General features: G+C 43.6%; 16 non-coding genes across 16 annotated transcripts; all 16 read right to left on the bottom strand.

Moving 5' to 3' along the window:
• Positions 1-547: 547 nt before the first annotated feature.
• On the bottom strand, positions 548-660 carry trnal-caa (transfer RNA leucine (anticodon CAA)). The gene is made up of 2 exons: positions 623-660; positions 548-593 (listed from the first exon to the last, which is right to left on the bottom strand). It is a non-coding gene; the product is annotated as a tRNA-Leu (tRNA).
• A 100-nt stretch (positions 661-760) lies between these two features.
• Positions 761-873, bottom strand: trnal-caa (transfer RNA leucine (anticodon CAA)). Its single transcript has 2 exons — positions 836-873; positions 761-806 (listed from the first exon to the last, which is right to left on the bottom strand). It is a non-coding gene; the product is annotated as a tRNA-Leu (tRNA).
• Positions 874-974: 101 nt separating this feature from the next.
• On the bottom strand, positions 975-1,087 carry trnal-caa (transfer RNA leucine (anticodon CAA)). Its single transcript has 2 exons — positions 1,050-1,087; positions 975-1,020 (listed from the first exon to the last, which is right to left on the bottom strand). It is a non-coding gene; the product is annotated as a tRNA-Leu (tRNA).
• A 100-nt stretch (positions 1,088-1,187) lies between these two features.
• trnal-caa (transfer RNA leucine (anticodon CAA)) lies at positions 1,188-1,300 on the bottom strand. Its single transcript has 2 exons — positions 1,263-1,300; positions 1,188-1,233 (listed from the first exon to the last, which is right to left on the bottom strand). It is a non-coding gene; the product is annotated as a tRNA-Leu (tRNA).
• Positions 1,301-1,517: 217 nt separating this feature from the next.
• On the bottom strand, positions 1,518-1,630 carry trnal-caa (transfer RNA leucine (anticodon CAA)). Its single transcript has 2 exons — positions 1,593-1,630; positions 1,518-1,563 (listed from the first exon to the last, which is right to left on the bottom strand). It is a non-coding gene; the product is annotated as a tRNA-Leu (tRNA).
• Positions 1,631-2,048: 418 nt separating this feature from the next.
• trnal-caa (transfer RNA leucine (anticodon CAA)) lies at positions 2,049-2,161 on the bottom strand. The gene is made up of 2 exons: positions 2,124-2,161; positions 2,049-2,094 (listed from the first exon to the last, which is right to left on the bottom strand). It is a non-coding gene; the product is annotated as a tRNA-Leu (tRNA).
• Positions 2,162-2,263: 102 nt separating this feature from the next.
• trnal-caa (transfer RNA leucine (anticodon CAA)) lies at positions 2,264-2,376 on the bottom strand. The gene is made up of 2 exons: positions 2,339-2,376; positions 2,264-2,309 (listed from the first exon to the last, which is right to left on the bottom strand). It is a non-coding gene; the product is annotated as a tRNA-Leu (tRNA).
• Positions 2,377-2,459: 83 nt separating this feature from the next.
• Positions 2,460-2,572, bottom strand: trnal-caa (transfer RNA leucine (anticodon CAA)). The gene is made up of 2 exons: positions 2,535-2,572; positions 2,460-2,505 (listed from the first exon to the last, which is right to left on the bottom strand). It is a non-coding gene; the product is annotated as a tRNA-Leu (tRNA).
• A 350-nt stretch (positions 2,573-2,922) lies between these two features.
• On the bottom strand, positions 2,923-3,035 carry trnal-caa (transfer RNA leucine (anticodon CAA)). The gene is made up of 2 exons: positions 2,998-3,035; positions 2,923-2,968 (listed from the first exon to the last, which is right to left on the bottom strand). It is a non-coding gene; the product is annotated as a tRNA-Leu (tRNA).
• Positions 3,036-3,445: 410 nt separating this feature from the next.
• On the bottom strand, positions 3,446-3,558 carry trnal-caa (transfer RNA leucine (anticodon CAA)). The gene is made up of 2 exons: positions 3,521-3,558; positions 3,446-3,491 (listed from the first exon to the last, which is right to left on the bottom strand). It is a non-coding gene; the product is annotated as a tRNA-Leu (tRNA).
• Positions 3,559-3,660: 102 nt separating this feature from the next.
• Positions 3,661-3,773, bottom strand: trnal-caa (transfer RNA leucine (anticodon CAA)). The gene is made up of 2 exons: positions 3,736-3,773; positions 3,661-3,706 (listed from the first exon to the last, which is right to left on the bottom strand). It is a non-coding gene; the product is annotated as a tRNA-Leu (tRNA).
• Positions 3,774-3,856: 83 nt separating this feature from the next.
• On the bottom strand, positions 3,857-3,969 carry trnal-caa (transfer RNA leucine (anticodon CAA)). Its single transcript has 2 exons — positions 3,932-3,969; positions 3,857-3,902 (listed from the first exon to the last, which is right to left on the bottom strand). It is a non-coding gene; the product is annotated as a tRNA-Leu (tRNA).
• A 625-nt stretch (positions 3,970-4,594) lies between these two features.
• Positions 4,595-4,707, bottom strand: trnal-caa (transfer RNA leucine (anticodon CAA)). Its single transcript has 2 exons — positions 4,670-4,707; positions 4,595-4,640 (listed from the first exon to the last, which is right to left on the bottom strand). It is a non-coding gene; the product is annotated as a tRNA-Leu (tRNA).
• An 83-nt stretch (positions 4,708-4,790) lies between these two features.
• On the bottom strand, positions 4,791-4,903 carry trnal-caa (transfer RNA leucine (anticodon CAA)). Its single transcript has 2 exons — positions 4,866-4,903; positions 4,791-4,836 (listed from the first exon to the last, which is right to left on the bottom strand). It is a non-coding gene; the product is annotated as a tRNA-Leu (tRNA).
• A 100-nt stretch (positions 4,904-5,003) lies between these two features.
• Positions 5,004-5,116, bottom strand: trnal-caa (transfer RNA leucine (anticodon CAA)). Its single transcript has 2 exons — positions 5,079-5,116; positions 5,004-5,049 (listed from the first exon to the last, which is right to left on the bottom strand). It is a non-coding gene; the product is annotated as a tRNA-Leu (tRNA).
• Positions 5,117-5,199: 83 nt separating this feature from the next.
• trnal-caa (transfer RNA leucine (anticodon CAA)) lies at positions 5,200-5,312 on the bottom strand. Its single transcript has 2 exons — positions 5,275-5,312; positions 5,200-5,245 (listed from the first exon to the last, which is right to left on the bottom strand). It is a non-coding gene; the product is annotated as a tRNA-Leu (tRNA).
• Between the last annotated feature and the right edge of the window lie 573 nt (positions 5,313-5,885).

Genomic DNA, 5,885 nt, shown 5'->3' with positions numbered 1-5,885 from the left:
TTAATTAGAGTGCAAGTCCCCCGTCTCCTAACAAACCTGGGGGTAATTAAAGAGCCCCCGGACGCGGGTGTGTCTGTATGCTGCTTCTAATTAAACCCCAGCGAGCTGATTTTGCCAATTAGCTAAAGGCTCAATGTTAGACACCAAAGCATTCCAGCCCCTGTGGAACACAGGAAGTTACCCACGTCGTCTCTGGCAACACTTTCATTTCCTCAAGCATTAATCACCAAGTTACAAGTGTCACAATTGTGACAGGAGCAGAAGAGGTGGGTGGGGTCATACTGTACTCCTCACTAAAAATGTCCTCTGAGCTGCTTTCTTGATCATCGACTTACTAAGGCAGATGTTCGTTTTAAATGGAACATCTAGTTGAAAGCTGTTCCTTTTGTACATTAAAAGAAACCCCTCCTTGAGTCTGGCGCCTTAGACCACTCGGCCATCCTGACAAACAGCAACAGAGATACTCGTATTTTTACAGACCAATTTTACGTAATTCGATTATTGGTAAGAAATTACAATACAAGTCAAGATGGATTTTAAAAGTACTTGTCAGGAGTGGGATTTGAACCCACGCCTCAATTTAGAGACCAGAAGTCCCAATGCACATTGGAAGGAATCCCTCCTTGAGTCTGGCGCCTTAGACCACTCAGCCATCCTGACACACGCTAATACAGGTACTAGTATTTTTACCGGCCAATGTTGAGTAAGTATCATCATCGGTCAAAAAAATCACAGTTCGACTGCAGATTTTAAAAGTACTTGTCAGGAGTGGGATTTGAACCCACGCCTCAATTTAGAGACCGGAAGTCCCAATGTACACTGGAAGGAATATCTCCTTGAGTCTGGCGCCTTAGACCACTCGGCCATCCTGACAAACAGCAACAGAGATACTCGTATTTTTACAGACCAATTTTACGTAATTCGATTATTGGTAAGAAATTACAATACAAGTCAAGATGGATTTTAAAAGTACTTGTCAGGAGTGGGATTTGAACCCACGCCTCAATTTAGAGACCAGAAGTCCCAATGCACATTGGAAGGAATCCCTCCTTGAGTCTGGCGCCTTAGACCACTCGGCCATCCTGACACACACTAATACAGGTACTAGTATTTTTACCGGCCAATGTTGAGTAAGTATCATCATCGGTCAAAAAAATCACAGTTCGACTGCAGATTTTAAAAGTACTTGTCAGGAGTGGGATTTGAACCCACGCCTCAATTTAGAGACCGGAAGTCCCAATGTACACTGGAAGAAATATCTCCTTGAGTCTGGCGCCTTAGACCACTCGGCCATCCTCACACCCGGTAAGACAGCTACTCGTATTTTTACCAAATACGAGTAGACCAGAAGTCCCAATGTACATTGGAAGGAATCCCTCCTTGAGTCTGGCGCCTTAGACCACTCGGCCATCCTGACACACGCTAAGACAGGTACTAGTATTTTTACCGACCAATGTTGAGTAAGTATCATCATTGGTCAAAAAAATCACAGTTCGACTGCAGATTTTAAAAGTGCTTGTCAGGAGGGGGATTTGAACCCACGCCTCAATTTAGAGACCAGAAGTCCCAATGTAGTTTGGAAGGAATCCCTCCTTGAGTCTGGCGCCTTAGACCACTCGGCCATCCTGACACACGCTAATATAGGTACTAGTATTTTTACCGGCCAATGTTGAGTAAGTATCATCATTGGTCAAAAAAATCACAGTTTGACTGCAGATTTTAAAAGTACTTGTCAGGAGGGGGATTTGAACCCACGCCTCAATTTAGAGACCAGAAGTCCCAATGTAGTTTGGAAGGAATCCCTCCTTGAGTCTGGCGCCTTAGGCCGCTCAGCCATCCTGACACATGCTAGTACAGGTACTAGTATTTTTAAGTAAGAAATATAAGAATGTACACTGGAAAGAGTCCCTCCTTGAGTCTGGCGCCTTAGACCACTCAGCCACCCTGACACCCAGCAAGACAGCTACTCGTATTTTTACCAACCAATTAAGTAATTACGAGTATTGGTAAAAAAAAAAAAAAATCACACTACCGTTTTTAAAAGGTCTTGTCAGGAGTGGGATTTGAACCCACGCCTCAATTCAGAGACCAGAAGTCCCAATGTACAATGGAAGGAATCCCTCCTTGAGTCTGGCGCCTTAGACCACTCGGCCATCCTGACAGCCAGCAGGACAGATACTCGGATTTTTACCGACCAATGTTAAGTAATTACGATTATTGGTAAGAAATCACAAGACGAGGCCCTACGGATTTTGAAAGCACTTGTCAGGAGTGGGATTTGAACCCACGCCTCAACTTAGAGACCAGAAGTCCCAATGTAGTTTGGAAGGAATATCTCCTTGAGTCTGGCGCCTTAGACCACTCAGCCATCCTGACACACGCTAATACAGGTACTAGTATTTTTACCGACCAATGTTGAGTAAGTAGCGTCATTGGTCACAATGGATTTTAAAAGGTCTTGTCAGGAGTGGGATTTGAACCCACGCCTCAATTCAGAGACCAGAAGTCCCAATGTACACTGGAAGGAATTCCTCCTTGAGTCTGGCGCCTTAGACCACTCGGCCATCCTGACACACGCTAATACATCTACTCTTATTTTTACCGACCCATTAAGTAATTACGATTTGAACCCACGCCTCAATTTAGAGACCGGAAGTCCCAATGTACACTGGAAGAAATATCTCCTTGAGTCTGGCGCCTTAGACCACTCGGCCATCCTCACACCTGGTAAGACAGCTACTCGTATTTTTACCAAATACGAGTAGACCAGAAGTCCCAATGTACATTGGAAGGAATCCCTCCTTGAGTCTGGCGCCTTAGACCACTCGGCCATCCTGACACACGCTAAGACAGGTACTAGTATTTTTACCGACCAATGTTGAGTAAGTATCGTCATTGGTCACAATGGATTTTAAAAGGTCTTGTCAGGAGTGGGATTTGAACCCACGCCTCAATTTAAAGACCAGAAGTCCCAATGTACACTGGAAGGAATTCCTCCTTGAGTCTGGCACCTTAGACCACTCGGCCATCCTGACACACGCTAATATAGGTACTAGTATTTTTACCGGCCAATGTTGAGTAAGTATCATCATTGGTCAAAAAAATCACAGTTTGACTGCAGATTTTAAAAGTACTTGTCAGGAGGGGGATTTGAACCCACGCCTCAATTTAGAGACCAGAAGTCCCAATGTAGTTTGGAAGGAATCCCTCCTTGAGTCTGGCGCCTTAGGCCGCTCAGCCATCCTGACACATGCTAGTACAGGTACTAGTATTTTTAAGTAAGAAATATAAGAATGTACACTGGAAAGAGTCCCTCCTTGAGTCTGGCGCCTTAGACCACTCAGCCACCCTGACACCCAGCAAGACAGCTACTCGTATTTTTACCAACCAATTAAGTAATTACGAGTATTGGTAAAAAAAAAAAACTACAGTTTTTAAAAGGTCTTGTCAGGAGTGGGATTTGAACCCACGCCTCAATTCAGAGACCAGAAGTCCCAATGTACAATGGAAGGAATCCCTCCTTGAGTCTGGCGCCTTAGACTACTCAGCCATCCTGACAGCCAGCAGGACAGATACTCGGATTTTTACCGACCAATGTTAAGTAATTACGATTATTGGTAAGAAATCACAAGACGAGGCCCTACGGATTTTGAAAGCACTTGTCAGGAGTGGGATTTGAACCCACGCCTCAACTTAGAGACCAGAAGTCCCAATGTAGTTTGGAAGGAATATCTCCTTGAGTCTGGCGCCTTAGACCACTCGGCCATCCTGACACACGCTAAGACAGGTACTAGTATTTTTACCGACCAATGTTGAGTAAGTATCGTCATTGGTCACAATGGATTTTAAAAGGTCTTGTCAGGAGTGGGATTTGAACCCACGCCTCAATTTAGAGACCAGAAGTCCCAATGTACACTGGAAGGAATTCCTCCTTGAGTCTGGCACCTTAGACCACTCGGCCATCCTGACACACGCTAATATAGGTACTAGTATTTTTACCGGCCAATGTTGAGTAAGTATCATCATTGGTCAAAAAAATCACAGTTTGACTGCAGATTTTAAAAGTACTTGTCAGGAGGGGGATTTGAACCCACGCCTCAATTTAGAGACCAGAAGTCCCAATGTAGTTTGGAAGGAATCCCTCCTTGAGTCTGGCGCCTTAGGCCGCTCAGCCATCCTGACACATGCTAGTACAGGTACTAGTATTTTTAAGTAAGAAATATAAGAATGTACACTGGAAAGAGTCCCTCCTTGAGTCTGGCGCCTTAGACCACTCAGCCACCCTGACACCCAGCAAGACAGCTACTCGTATTTTTACCAACCAATTAAGTAATTACGAGTATTGGTAAAAAAAAAAAACTACAGTTTTTAAAAGGTCTTGTCAGGAGTGGGATTTGAACCCACGCCTCAATTCAGAGACCAGAAGTCCCAATGTACAATGGAAGGAATCCCTCCTTGAGTCTGGCGCCTTAGACTACTCGGCCGTCCTGACAGCCAGCAGGACAGATACTCGGATTTTTACCGACCAATGTTAAGTAATTACGATTATTGGTAAGAAATCACAAGACGAGGCCCTACGGATTTTGAAAGCACTTGTCAGGAGTGGGATTTGAACCCACGCCTCAACTTAGAGACCAGAAGTCCCAATGTAGTTTGGAAGGAATATCTCCTTGAGTCTGGCGCCTTAGACCACTCAGCCATCCTGACACACGCTAATACAGGCACTAGTATTTTTACCGACCAATGTTGAGTAAGTAGCGTCATTGGTCACAATGGATTTTAAAAGGTCTTGTCAGGAGTGGGATTTGAACCCACGCCTCAATTTAGAGACCAGAAGTCCCAATGTACACTGGAAGGAATTCCTCCTTGAGTCTGGCGCCTTAGACCACTCGGCCATCCTGACACACACTAATATAGGTACTAGTATTTTTACCGGCCAATGTTGAGTAAGTATCATCATTGGTCAAAAAAATCACAGTTCGACTGCAGATTTTAAAAGTACTTGTCAGGAGGGGGATTTGAACCCACGCCTCAATTTAGAGACCAGAAGTCCCAATGTAGTTTGGAAGGAATATCTCCTTGAGTCTGGCGCCTTAGACCACTCAGCCATCCTGACACATGCTAATACAGGTACTAGTATTTTTACCGACCAATGTTGAGTAAGTAGCGTCATTGGTCACAATGGATTTTAAAAGGTCTTGTCAGGAGTGGGATTTGAACCCACGCCTCAATTCAGAGACCAGAAGTCCCAATGTACACTGTAAGGAATATCTCCTTGAGTCTGGCGCCTTAGACCACTCGGCCATCCTGACACACGCTAATACATCTACTCTTATTTTTACCGACCAATTAAGTAATTACGATTTGAACCCGCGCCTCAATTTAGAGACCAGAAGTAGTTTGAAAGGAATCCCTCCTTGAGTTTGCCGCCTTAGATCACTCGGCCATCCTGACACACTCTAATGCAGATATTCATATTTTTATTTTTATTTTCTATTTTTTCTATTTATTTATTTATTTAAAGTAAGTACCATTACTGGTAAAAAAAAATCAGTTCGCCTGTAGATTTTAAAACTGCGTGTCAGGAGTGGGATTTGAACCCAAGCCTCAATTTAGAGACCAGAAGTCCCAATGTAGTTTGGAAGGAATCCTGATGTTGTATAAGTGAACTAAGGTGCAATTTGTTTTGTTTGTGCAGATACTATATGAAACCAGGCAATGGATAGCAAAATCCAATCGAAAGCTGAGTAAAAGTAGCTAAAAAATATATGTTAAAGCCCAGAAGCTTAAATATGGTAGTTGAACATACCTTCTTCTTATCAACAATAGATTAAATACGGTTCTTAAACATATCTACTTCTCCTTCAGCACATCTCCATCTATAA

This window comes from Dunckerocampus dactyliophorus, chromosome 20 (genome assembly GCF_027744805.1).
Source record: "Dunckerocampus dactyliophorus isolate RoL2022-P2 chromosome 20, RoL_Ddac_1.1, whole genome shotgun sequence".
NCBI lineage: Eukaryota > Metazoa > Chordata > Actinopteri > Syngnathiformes > Syngnathidae > Dunckerocampus > Dunckerocampus dactyliophorus.
The sequence above is the reverse complement of the archived record's forward strand: the minus strand, read 5'-3'. Positions and strand labels throughout refer to the sequence as shown.